This window comes from Engystomops pustulosus, chromosome 4 (assembly GCF_040894005.1).
Source record: "Engystomops pustulosus chromosome 4, aEngPut4.maternal, whole genome shotgun sequence".
NCBI lineage: Eukaryota > Metazoa > Chordata > Amphibia > Anura > Leptodactylidae > Engystomops > Engystomops pustulosus.
In genome coordinates, this window is record NC_092414.1 from 132,540,990 (window position 1) to 132,553,906 (window position 12,917).

The window sequence follows — 12,917 nt, forward strand, 5'->3', positions numbered from 1 at the left end:
ATGTCTTCATTAAGATACAGTATATCATGTTTACTGACAATTCACATGTAATTTACTATCATTTAGATCAAAGCGATATATTGTTTTACAATAGAAAGTGCTTACTATATAGAATTCTTTATTATAACATACACACTCTTGACTAGCGTACTCCGACTTGATATGGCTGCCTCACTACTAGTACAGGCGGTCCCCTAATTAAGGACACCCAACTTACAGACAACCCCTAGTTACAGACGGACTCCTCTTCCCACTGTGACCTTTGGTGAAGTTCTCTGAATGTTTTACTATAGTCCCAGACTGCAATGATCAGCTGTAAGGTGTCTGTAATGAAGCTTTATTGATAATCCTTGGTCCCATTACAGCAAAAAATTTTGAAACTCCAATTGTCACTGGGGCAAAAACTTTTTTTGTCTGGAACTACAATTATAAAATACAGGCAGTCCCCAGGTTACGTACAAGATAGGGTCCGGAGGTTTGTTCTTAAGTTGAATTTGTATGTAAATCAAAACTGTATATTTTATAATTGTAGATCCAGGCAAAAAAAAATTGGCCCCAGTGACAATTGGAGTTTAAACATTTTTTGCTGTAATGGGAGCAAGGATTATCAATAAAGCTACATTACAGACACCTTTCAGCTGATTATTGCAATCTGGGACTATAGTAAAGCATTCAGAAAGCTTCACCAGAAGTCATAGGGGCCTGTCTGTAACTATGGGTTGTCTGTAAGTCGGGTGTCCTTAAGTAGGGGACCGCCTGTATACAGTTTTCGATATATAAATTCAACTTAATAACAAACCTATGGAACCTATCTTGTATGTAACCTGGGGACTGCCTGTATATGGCTCTCTTTGCTGTTGGAAGCTACCCTGTTCTATTTAGTGAAGTTGTCAATTATAACAAATATAGTAAATGCAGCATTAATTATGCAGTCAATTAGCCTGTCAACTCTTTTATACATTTCTTACTTTAGCTATTCTATTAACAACTCTTGACCCCCATTTCTTTTCCAACAATGCTATAACATATTGCATCTGCTTTATTGGGAATGTGCCATTAATGACACCTATTCCCTTTCCACAGCATAGTGGATAAATGGATGGGGGTCCAACTGCTGTGACCAACAGTGTTGAGGATCAAGGAAAGCGCTACTTTTTTTAATTTGGGATCCTATGATTATTCTTTATAGCCTTTGGGATTCACATATCATATTTAAGAAATACTTAATGTTGTAAATATTTGAACAAAAAATGTGGTTTTATTTATTAACTAGGACATAAATTTTATAATTTTGTTTTCGTCTTTGCTGCGAAACATATCAACATGAATGCGTGAATCAATGCTTCCATCAGCCAACATATTTATCTAATATGCAATGATGTAAGTCTGAAAGTAATTTAGTAACAAGAAGCAAATGTACACAGGCTCAGTACCCAGTCAGACATCAAGTCTTGCAAGTTATATTATGTCAGAACAAACCTTGTAATGTATAGAGATTTGTATAATTCAGAGGTGCTATAACTCGTCAATGTTAGGCTGATGTTTCTGATGTTTTTATTTCAGAAAAGTGATGCAGGATTCAATGTTTTTGCTTTAAATAATGGAAGAACATGAGTAAAGATTCTGAATGCAGGTATGAACTGAGCCTAACCTCTATATATGCTCAGTAAAATTAGTTAATTTGTTAGAAACCGAAATTGAGCAAGTGCTTATTCACACAGCAGTTTTATTCTCAGTATTCCAAGGAAATTATAATGGCCCACATTTACCAAAACTAGTGCAAACTGCACTATGAGCAGTTTGGCTGTGGAGTTTGCAAATTGTGCCAGATTAATTCAAATTGGCACACAGTGATCATTAATCTAGTACCCCCTGCACTACTCAGGAAGTGCGCACCATTTTTTTTTTTTTGGTGCACCTTGTTAATGCTGCAGAATTCTGTAGTAGTGTACCTAGAGGCAGATCATGTGAACTCTAGGATATACCTCTAAATATCAGCCGTAATATATTCAGCCAATCATCACCATATTTTAGACGACTAATACAGCGTACCACGCTTAATTATGTCTGCAACATAGTGAGCAGACCGATGTAGCAGCCCCAGGGTGGGTAGCAGAACAAACCGTTAACACTACATAGTGTCTCTGACTCGAGTTGACCACTAGTGTGGTGATGAAGACTGGTCCATACAAGTAATTAACAATACTTTGCTTTATGTTCACAATCACTTAATGCCCAGTCCTCACGTATGTAACATCCTCCTACTTACAGAGAAACCGTTAAAGTATAAACAACTGACAGAGCACTAAGATAGTTCTGATTACCTATACACATAGGGTCAGACTATACATGGTTTATGAAATTTTGTAAAAATCTAGCTGTACTGATATAATCAGACCTTCATTCACCATATACAGTGACAGTACAGTGTCTACAGTATAGTTACCAGACCGCCTTAGGGTGATCAGCAGTTTGGCCTTTATTATATACTTTTCAATAACCATAAAACACTATTAACACTGTACAGTGGTTCTGATATTAACCTGACCATTAGTGTGGTTGAGATAACCGGTCTACACTATTTATGAACCATACCTTTACCCTATGCCCTAATACTATATTTAGCTTAGCTGACGCTACATGATGCAGACTACACTGTGTTTTTAAACACACATTCCCCTGTGCACTACATAGCATATGCCATTTTTGCTATCTTTGTGAATAATTTTTAATTTACTCAATAAAAGTGATGTTTTACTTTAGCATTTTCCTGTCTGTTCTTTGCTGCATAATTATAGCGCAGACAGTGGCACACGTCAGCAGGGCCGGATTAAAGGAGGGGCTCCTGGGGCTCTAGCCCCAGGGCCCCTACCACTTTCACTTTTTAAGGGGCCCCCACCAGTTTCCCACAGTCAGTGACTCATCCTAGGGGTCTAGGATGTCAGCTGTGTCAGTAAGACACAGCTGCCATCGCTGGGGGAGTTAGCTCATGCACTGTTTTGGTGGCAGCAGGTTGTGATAAGACACTGGCGGCGAGTGATGACGTCACGCTGTCAGCGTCCGATCACTACATGCTGCTGTGTCTTCAGGGGGCTGGCAGACTGTATACTACAGGGGGCTGGCAGGCTATATACTACAGGGGTCTTGTGGCTGTACACTACAGGGGGCTGCAGGCTGTATACTACAGGATTAGGCAGGCTATATACTACAGGGGGCTGGCAGGCTACATACTACAGGGGTCTGGCAGGCTGTATACTACAGGGGGCTGGCAGGCTGTATACTACAGGGGTCTGGTGGCTGTATACTACAGGGGGCTGCAGGCTGTATACTACAGGATTAGGCAGGCTATATACTACAGGGGTCTGGCAGGCTGTATACTACAGGGGACTGGCAGGCTGTATACTACAGGGGGCTGGCAGGCTATATACTACATGGGTCTGGCAGGCTATATACTACAGGGGGCTGGCAGGCTATATACTTCCAAAAACATTGTTGGTAGGGTCCCCATCAGTTTACGCCCAGGGGCCCCCACCACCTTTAATCCGGCCCTGCATGTCAGTAATAAATGTGGTGCAAACTAAGACTGAGCACTAGTCACAGTGCAGCCCCGACACAAAACTGGTGCAGACACTTTATAAATACATGTACAAGCAGTTTACACATTCTTTTCAGTGTGAAGTCAAACAGAAAACTGGTGCAAACACTTTAATAAATGCCTGACCTGGCAGAGATTTCAACAATAGTATCTTCCGGATTTCTGGGAGAGACTATAGTAAATGTGTTCGATAAGGGTGTTCATGCACCTGTCCTCCCTGTTCTCTGCCCTGCCATGCCATAAGTTCTGTGTGGGGCAGAAAACAATTCGAACAGGCAGAGATGGGGAGATTTAAATTTTCCAATTTCCTGGCAGAGAATGCATAATAAATCTCCCCGATCAATTGAATTCTATTGTGGTCTGTGATCCACATATGTGAAAAAAATTAGGACAGAAACTTTGAAAAATTGTCAGCCGAATAAGCCCTGGACTTTACATCTGTGTTAAGGTTTCAGTTATGATCTCTTCAATTCAAAAAAGAAAAAGGAAACATGAATTGTGGCGCACGTTCTTCATGAATCTGGGGCTCCTTGCGCTGCTCCGACAGGGTGCACCAACTTTTTTTTTGTGCACCTTTAGCATGAGCCGTGTGACACACATCTGTTGGACTTAGCATGTTAAATCGGTTACATGGTCTGACTATGCACCAGAACACCCATTTCAGTGACAATATTTGTGTTACATGAAGAATAGTGCAGCCGCAACACAGAAAGGTTGCATGTGACACATATGTGGCACGGACACTTCTTTAATACATGTGCAAGTGGTTTGCACATTAAAGAACGTGCAAAGTCTGACAGAAAACTGGTGCAAGCACCTTAGTAAATTTCCCTCAGTGTCTCTAAATTATTTCATGTCATTCAATTAAATATTTTTTTACCCAGACCCCAAACCCATGATTCTATAAATAAATGAATGTAACAAAACTCAATGTCATTAGTCACAAAATAGAGCTTAAATAGTTTGATTTTATGATTCACAAAATTATATGGCCTCTCTAATGTATGCAGAGTTATCACCAAGATGGCCACCACTGGAAACTACAAGTCCCAAGATCCTTTAGTTCTCAGTAACTCCTCCTACCTCTTATGCTCTGCTCCCAGTGATGATCTAAGGCCCATTACACACTTGCATCACACTCGCAGCGAGTACTGCCTGGATCTCCCGGCCCGAACGCTGCAAACCGGAACTGAACTCAGTAGGTCATTTCAGTTCCGGTTTGCAGTGTTCGGGCCGGAAGCTCCAGGCAGTACTCGCTGCGAGTGTGATGCAAATTCAGCATGTCACACTCGCAAGTGTGGAACGGGCCTAACAGGTTTTCTTGCTCTGTTACCATAGTAATGATGTGTAACTGCCATCACCAAAACATTGGCCATACTGGATGCTCTGCAGCCAACCAACTACAGCCAAACGTAGTGTTGATCACATGAACTGCCCAGGCAGGTACAGGACATGTGATGTGGACATGTGACCAGCGTCCATCTTCTGTCCTGTGTCTTCTCCACGCAGAGGAAATTAACGGACTGATTAATGGGCCAGTAGCATTTTAATTCTTCATTACATTGTATGTTCACAGCATTTTTCTGCTAAGGGAAGCAAAATTTTAAATAACAACTAATTACATATAAGCTTATATTTTAAGGACTCATTTGAATTTGAATTATGCTGATTCCTGGAATATTGTTAATGATCATTAATACATTGGAAAAGCATAGAAATGTGATTGGGCTGAGCCCCACCCCCATAGATTTGCATTGTAAACGCAATGTAACACACTATGGTTCTCTATATAGGGATACCCATAGTGAGTTTAAAAGCTATCAGTGTCTTACATGTATAAAATTTCACTATGTGTAACAGAACATATATGATTACTTCTGGACATTTATTACACTTTATGTGGCTCATCCAGTCAAGCATTATCAGCCAAGGTTAAATAATGGATATAGATGTACTTCCGTTCTGCAGCTACACCATTCCCCTATACTTCCCCTGTATATTCTTTGACAATTTATGTTAGTTTTTGCTCTAGGTGAGTTACCTTTCAAGATTTCTTTTACAGACCTGGCTCAGAAATTCCTAATAACTGCAAAGTTATTTTCCCCAGAAGGGATATTTTTTTTCTTTCACATTCTTTGTAAGTGTGAGGTAGTGGTCCACACAGCAATGCATCTTTTCTTAAGGCAGGGCTGTCTGAACTTATGGAGAAGGGGTGGGATTCAACTCCTCCTCATTTCTCATAACTTCTCCTCAGCCAGTCTTTCAATTACACTCCAGCCAAGTCTAACACCGTAACTGGAACACCTTAATCATGCTGGATTTATTCTGGAGTTGGCACAGGTTGGCATTGTAGGAATTGTGCATCACTTTCCCATTGTCATTGGCAGACACTTGTGAAGAAAAAGGAGCTTGTTTTTAATGTGAGACATGCATTGTACAGGTAAGACTCGATTACTAATTTAGTTGACTAAGAAGGCTGTCATTTACTTTGTTTTGCAGGTATCTATCTAAATATATAAATATACATATATAGTAGAGGGAGACTACAGAGCCACACTGCAACACAAATAGAATCCTTTATTGGAAATAGGTGCCAGCCAAGTGTGGTAGACTTCATATACATAGAAAAAACTCTGAAAAAGCAACAGTAGTGTTTCAAGGTGATAATCCGGTGGTTTTATTCCATTGGTGAAAAAATCAGGTTGTTTTATTCCATGCAATGGAATACAACCACCTGAATTTATCACCTTGAAACACTACTGGAGTGCTGTCTTTTCTTATATACACTTATATATCATATAGATCCCTTGTGAGGACAAAAAACTTTTTATTGCACTTTATGAAAAACCTGATAGAGGTCTGTCATTTTTATGTAAATGTCACCACATTGTGAAAATTGGTTTTACATTTTACAAAACTTTAGAGTCTTGAATTAGTTTGTTCAAAGTAAGAGCTCATAAATAATTATAATAGTCTTTATTTATATAGTGTTAACAAATTCTGTAGTGCTTTACATGTCATAAGGGACATATACAAATATAATAATACATTACAGAGTACAGACACTCATATGGAGCAACAGGAGTGACGGCCCTGCTTCCAAGAACTTACAGTCTAAGAACACATTAGCAAATTCCTGTGTAAAGGACCCTTATGTGTGTATTTGTCCGTAGGGACTGGGAACAATGTCAGTGAATGCAAACTTTGTGCATTGTAACCTATGGGTCTTTTCAGACTTGCATTTTTTTTCACGCACACACGTGCGTTTTTTTTAACGCGCGTTTAAATCTCGACATGCTCTACTTTTGCAAGTCACGTGCGTGAAAAACGCACCATACAAGTCTATGGAATGCATCAAAAACGCATTGCACTCTGAGACACTTGCAAGTGCAATGCAAGTGCAATGCGTTTTTCATGCATCATTTGCCATAGAAAAGATAGAGCTCAGCCCTGAGTCCATTTCATGCGCAGATAAATTGCTTTAATATTGCATTGAAAACGCGCGTGAAAAACTGAGACACTGAACAAACTCTGACTGAAAACTGATTGCACTCTGATGCAAAATGTGCGTTTTTCACTGACCAAACCCTGATCGCACCCTGATCAAACTCTGACGTGATCTGCAACGCAAGTGTGGAAGGGGCCTTACACATCTAGACATCTAGCACATAAGAGATTAGCTGTTAATATTTGTGAAGTATAGCCACAGATTCTCAATAAGATTTAAATCTAGACTTTGATTAAGTAATTTAAACACATGAATGGCTTACTTTCAAATACCCCATCCCACTGTAAAGCATGGAGTTGCCAGCATCATGCTGTGTGATGCTTTGCTTTAGCAAAGACTGGGAGGATGCTCAGAGTTAAGGAGAAGATAGATGGAGCTCCATATCAACAGATCCCCAGATAGATGGAGATAAATACAAGGCAATCCTGGAGGAAAACTTTTTAGAGGGTGCAAAAGACTTAAAATGGGGAATGGGTTCACCTTCCAGCAGAACAGACCTATACAGTTAAAGCTTCAATGGTTTATATCATAACATATTCATATGTTTAAATTGTCCAGTAAAAGTCCAGAGCTAAATTCCATTGAGATTTGGGCTTTAAATTGAAATTGCTGTTCAGAAATGTTCTCTAATCAATCTGACTAAATTAGACCAACTGAAAAGAAGAATGAGCAAAAAAAATTCCAGCCTCAAGGTGGTAGAGGCCCCTGCAGAGTAGCTATTTAATTTGTAAAGCGCCTAGGAATCTGATGGTGCTATATAATGATTATTATTAAATTGCATATTCAGTATTAAAATGTTACTTGTTGTAACACAAAAGCCCACATTAGAGCACCTGCACCAGTTTTCTGTATGACTTTGCACGTTCTTTTCAGTGCAAACTGCTTGTATATGACACAAATTTCTGCACTTAAAGGTGCATCCCGTTGCACAGTTGCACATTTATCATGCAGTGTCTGACAAAATTGTGTCGCACGTCCAATGTTCAAGGTGTTCTAAAAAATGTTTGTGCATTCTGTCGGAGTAGTGCATGGGGTTCCAGATTCATGAAAAAAGTGCTTCACAATTCATGAATAAGAGTTTTGCACCAAGTTAGCCAGTGGAAGAAATTATTGGTGACTTTTATTTGATCCATCAAAAGCAACGAAAATTCATGAATCTGGCGAACTTTGCACACTCGATAAAAGTGGGCCAAAGTGTTTACAAAGGTAAATGTAATGGGAGGTCAGGACTGTCAGAGATGACAGATAGGACAGTAAGCAATGAACTAAGCCCCAAAACTGTTGTTTGAAGAGAAAAAGTAATTGGGCACCATATTAAAAGTTTCCAAAGCTTTGGTCTTCAATTCATTAAAATCTTGAAAGCATAATCAATTGCATGTTTAGCTGCAATATGGCTCTTATCTGCTACTACTGCAATCAATCATGCATTTCACTGCTAAACGTGCAATTTATGAGGCTTTCAAGATTTTAATGAATTGAAGAATAAAGCTTTGGGAACTTTTAACATCATGATGGATGATTTTTCTCTTCAAACAACCTTATGGATACTCTGGAGTCCAGCCAGTGACCATCCGGGCATAGTGGTGGTATTATCTCAGGTGGTGGTACAGTTATAACACTTTGAGTACTGTGGACAAAATGAGGATAGCGGGTAGAGTACAGAATCGGAGTTGAAAAGGGAAAGTCAAAATTCTAAAGCCAAGATCGGAGAACCAGAGATATCAGAAGTAAATAGCAAGTACAAAAAATAGTAGCTACTTTAGAGTATAACCATTGTTGGATTAGCTGTGAATGAAAACTAAAATAGGTTGTGAGAGAGCCTCCACCCCAGTTGACTGGAGCAGAGGTCTGTCCATCACAGCCAGTTTACCATTGCTGGATAGAGCTGAGTTGCTGAGCTGAGGAAGCAGGTATGGTGCAATCAGTCTAACTACAGTAGCAACCTAACCCTGCACATTCTACTGACAGAAGATGCTATTATCATGGATAAAATTTGCGCAAGTAGGAGTGATTCACACTAGTAGCACATCTTCATGGTTCTCAAGTTTTTATTCAGGATATTAATGATACAGGCAGTCCCCGGGTTACATACAAGATAGGTTCTGTATGTTTGTTCTTAAGTTGAGTTTGTATGTAAGTCGGAACCGTATACTTTATTGTTGTAACCCCAGTCAAAAATTTTTTGGTCTCTGTGACAATTTGATTTTAAAAATGTTGGATTGTCATAAGAACTAGATTAAACAATAAATCTTAATTACAGGCACCATTGATAACTGTTACAGCTGTTTATTGTAGTCTAGGACTAAAGTACAGTAAATTAACAAAATCCAGAAGTCCGTTTGTAACTAGGGGTCGTATGTAAGTCAGGTGTTCTTAAGTAGGGGACCGCCTGTATACTGTTTTTATCATTTTTCAACCTGACGAAGGCACTTGTTCAGTGCCGGAACGCATTGTTGTTTTATATCATATGAGAACCATGAAGATGTGCTACTAGAGTGGATCACTCCTACTTGCACAAATTTTATTCTTTTCAACAACGGGGCAAACATTTGGACGTTTCTCTCTGTGGTTTTCCTCCACCGCATGCTGCTCTTCATTGAAATAGACAATACTATATGCCAACAAACCAAGACACCAAAAAGGTGAGCATTTTACTTTATGATCATCCCATTGGCATCTATATGAGCCAAACAATTGCTTACTAGATACAAATGGAGCAAATAATACCGAGGTAGTCAAATATATCTGAAGTATGGTACATCTATGTTTTTTCTTGTTTTGATTCAGCAACCGCTCCATCCCATGATATTACGGATAGTAGTAGTATACTATTGTATTATATAGTATAGTATGGAAATTACAGTAAATGACAGTTCACCCACCCCCCAAAACAACAACCATGATCTGTCTTTGCCACCCTTCCCGCACCCTCCATGTGGCAATAGAGTTTATTTCCACAGTGAGGGAAAATGTGTACAGTTAGCAAGAGCTATGTATGATATATTAATATGTTCAAAAATGTTTTGTGGTTTCTTAGAAACACTAATTCCATCCTAGTAAAAGCAAATGGAGAACCTGAAGTTACACATTGAAGGCATTATCCTGAGGCATCTTACTATAACATATAAGAAGAATGCGCATTACTGCTCTAAACAACTCGCGCTTTAACCACACACAGATGCTTTTTATTGAAAATCCAAATTTATGTCCTTTTAGCTCTAACTTCAAATAGGAAAAGCTTTACAATGGGTGTTTTAATCAAGGGACTGTTTTTATTGATATTGTGGGGCTGGGTTTACACATTGTGGTTTTCTGCTATTTTTCTGTACATTGTGGTTTTTCAGCACATTGGGCAAATGTGTATGAAAGAGAATTTCCTTATAGCATTAATAAGAGTTTGACAAATGACACTGACCATTTACTCCTTAAAGGGAAACCTTTAGCAGAAATTGACCTTATAAACCAATCGGTTTGTTGTAAAGCATTTTAACAGCTTTCAGATCATGGAAACTGACAGCCGGTGTCAAAGGATATCACTAAAGTGCTCTCCTTAATGCTGCTGTGTGATGTCAATCACAGAGAAGCATTTAAACTTTATGTGATTCACCTAGTTAAAGGGGTATTCCAGGAATCAGCATAATTCATATACAAGTGGGCACTCAAAATATAAGCTAATGTGTAATTAGTTGTTATATAAAATTTTGCTTCCCTTAGCAGAAAATGCTGGTGACATAGACTGTAATGAAGAATTAAAATGCTACTGGCCCTTTAATCAGTCCGTTAATTTCCTCTGTGCGGTCCGTTGCAGGACAGAAGATGGCTGCTGGTCACATGTCCACATCACATGTCCTGCACCTGCCTGGGCAGGTCATGTGATCACCACTACATTTGGCTGTAGTCGGTTGGTTGCAGTGCATCCTGTATGGCCAGTGTTGTGGTGATGGCAGTTACACATCATTACTATGGTAACAGAGCAAGAAAACCTGTTACATCATCGCTGGGAGCAGAGCATAAGAGGAAGGAGGAGTTACTGAGAACTAAAGGATCATGGAACTTGTAGTTTCCAGTGGCGGCCATCTTAGTGATAACTCCACCTACTTTAGAGAGACCATAAATTTTATAAATCATAAAATCAAATTATTGAGTATTGTTGTATTCATTTATTTATATCATCATGGGTTTTTGTGTCAGACGTTCATATTCCCGGAATACCCCTTTAAGTATTACACTGTTATAATACAATATCAAAGTGGACAGTGCCCATATGGACCTCTTTGTATGTTTAATTTCTGTTATCCCTGGGTACAGAATAATGCCAAATGCTTTGATTTAGTTTTAGTTTGCATCCTATGGCCAATTAGGTGTATTTTAAGAGCATATTGTCTACCAGGAACCAACCCTGAACATCATGATCACTCAACCTAATATCTGTATGCATATATTAGCTGCAAAGTTAAGCAATGATGTAAGATGACAGAATATAATGAATGCATAGTTTTAAATGGGGTTTCAGTACTATAATATTGCTGACTTATTCTAAATGTAGGCCTTAAATGTCAGTAGGAGTCTAACAACAGTCTAAAATATGATGATCACTCATCCTAATATTAGTGTGCATATTTCTGCTATCAAGTTAAAGGGAACCTGTCATCAGCAATTGATATAATAAACTAGTATATTGTCAAGCAGTGGAACACCTTACATTTTTTCTTTCATAGTCCAGTGTGGTGTATAAAGTCCAGGTTGTAAAAAATCAGGGAGGCGGGGAGTTTAACACTGAAATCATGGGCGGGGACTCTTAATGCTTCCTTCTCTGTGATTGACATTGTGCATTGGACTTCAGGAGATTTGGTTAGTGATGTCACTGGATGTAGTGAAGGGGGCTTTCTGAGAAAGAGAGAGCTTGACTTCAGTGTTAAAACTCCACCTCCTTGACTTTATACAACTAATTTACATCTCATTTCACAGTTGATTTTCTGGATGATGCTGGATGAAAGAAACATGATCTGGAATGTGCTTGGCAACATACTGGAGGTGGTTTATTAAAAAATTTCTGATGACAGGCTCCCTTTAAGTAATTACATAAGAAAGCAAACAATATACTGAATAGCTATTCTTAAGATAGGTCATAATCTCCATGATCAACTAACTAAAGGTTCCTTAACACCCCTATGAGTTTCATGTCCCTTTCACTGCACTACACATCACACTGCATATATTGTGGCTCTGCCTTTTACCACTGCTGTAGTTATTGCTACTCACATCTATGGCAGAAGGGCTGCAAACAACAATTCACTATTTTTTGCTGCCTGGGAACTGCACATGTTGCTGCCGGAAGTCTAAAAGAAATAAAATATCAAGTTGCTGTCGTATATAACAATAACATTTTATGGCTTTAAGTCAAATGTTCTGCCTTCTATTTTACATGAGACTTAACATGGAAAACTCCTTGTAAACTTTTCATACTTTATTTACTTGTGTTTTAAAATAGTCATGCCCTGAAGGATTTTCTCAAAAAGTTAAACACCTTCTATTGAATCTATTCTTTCATATTTTCTCACAATGGCAACAGATAGCTTCACATTTAAAGATTAACAATGTAGCTGTCAATTTATTACAAAAGTTTTGACTTCTGCTTCATGTAAAATAAGAGTGATTCTGAGATCTGATTGAGGGCCGGGCATTATTGGTTTGATAAAATAACATCATTTTAACTTTGGAGTAATCCTGAGATACCACCTTGCATGCTCTGCCCCCATGCCTAAACTTTGCTGATTACATTTCATCAGAAAAGTTTATTGGCTGTGTTTCATA

At 38.8% G+C, this 12,917-nt stretch overlaps 1 protein-coding gene across 3 annotated transcripts in view; it reads left to right on the top strand.

The window, feature by feature from the left end:
• The window catches only part of LOC140127149 (uncharacterized), a 246,094-nt gene that overhangs the window by 208 nt on the left and 232,969 nt on the right, over positions 1 to 12,917 (top strand). The window contains exon 2 of one of the 3 annotated variants that reach the window (XM_072147489.1): positions 1,564 to 1,633. The gene's annotated coding sequence lies outside the window, so the exon portion shown is untranslated. Of the gene's footprint in view, positions 1 to 771; positions 1,634 to 5,443; positions 6,036 to 12,917 lie in introns of those variants that run through there. The other 2 variants (XM_072147490.1, XM_072147488.1) reach the window with 2 other exon arrangements.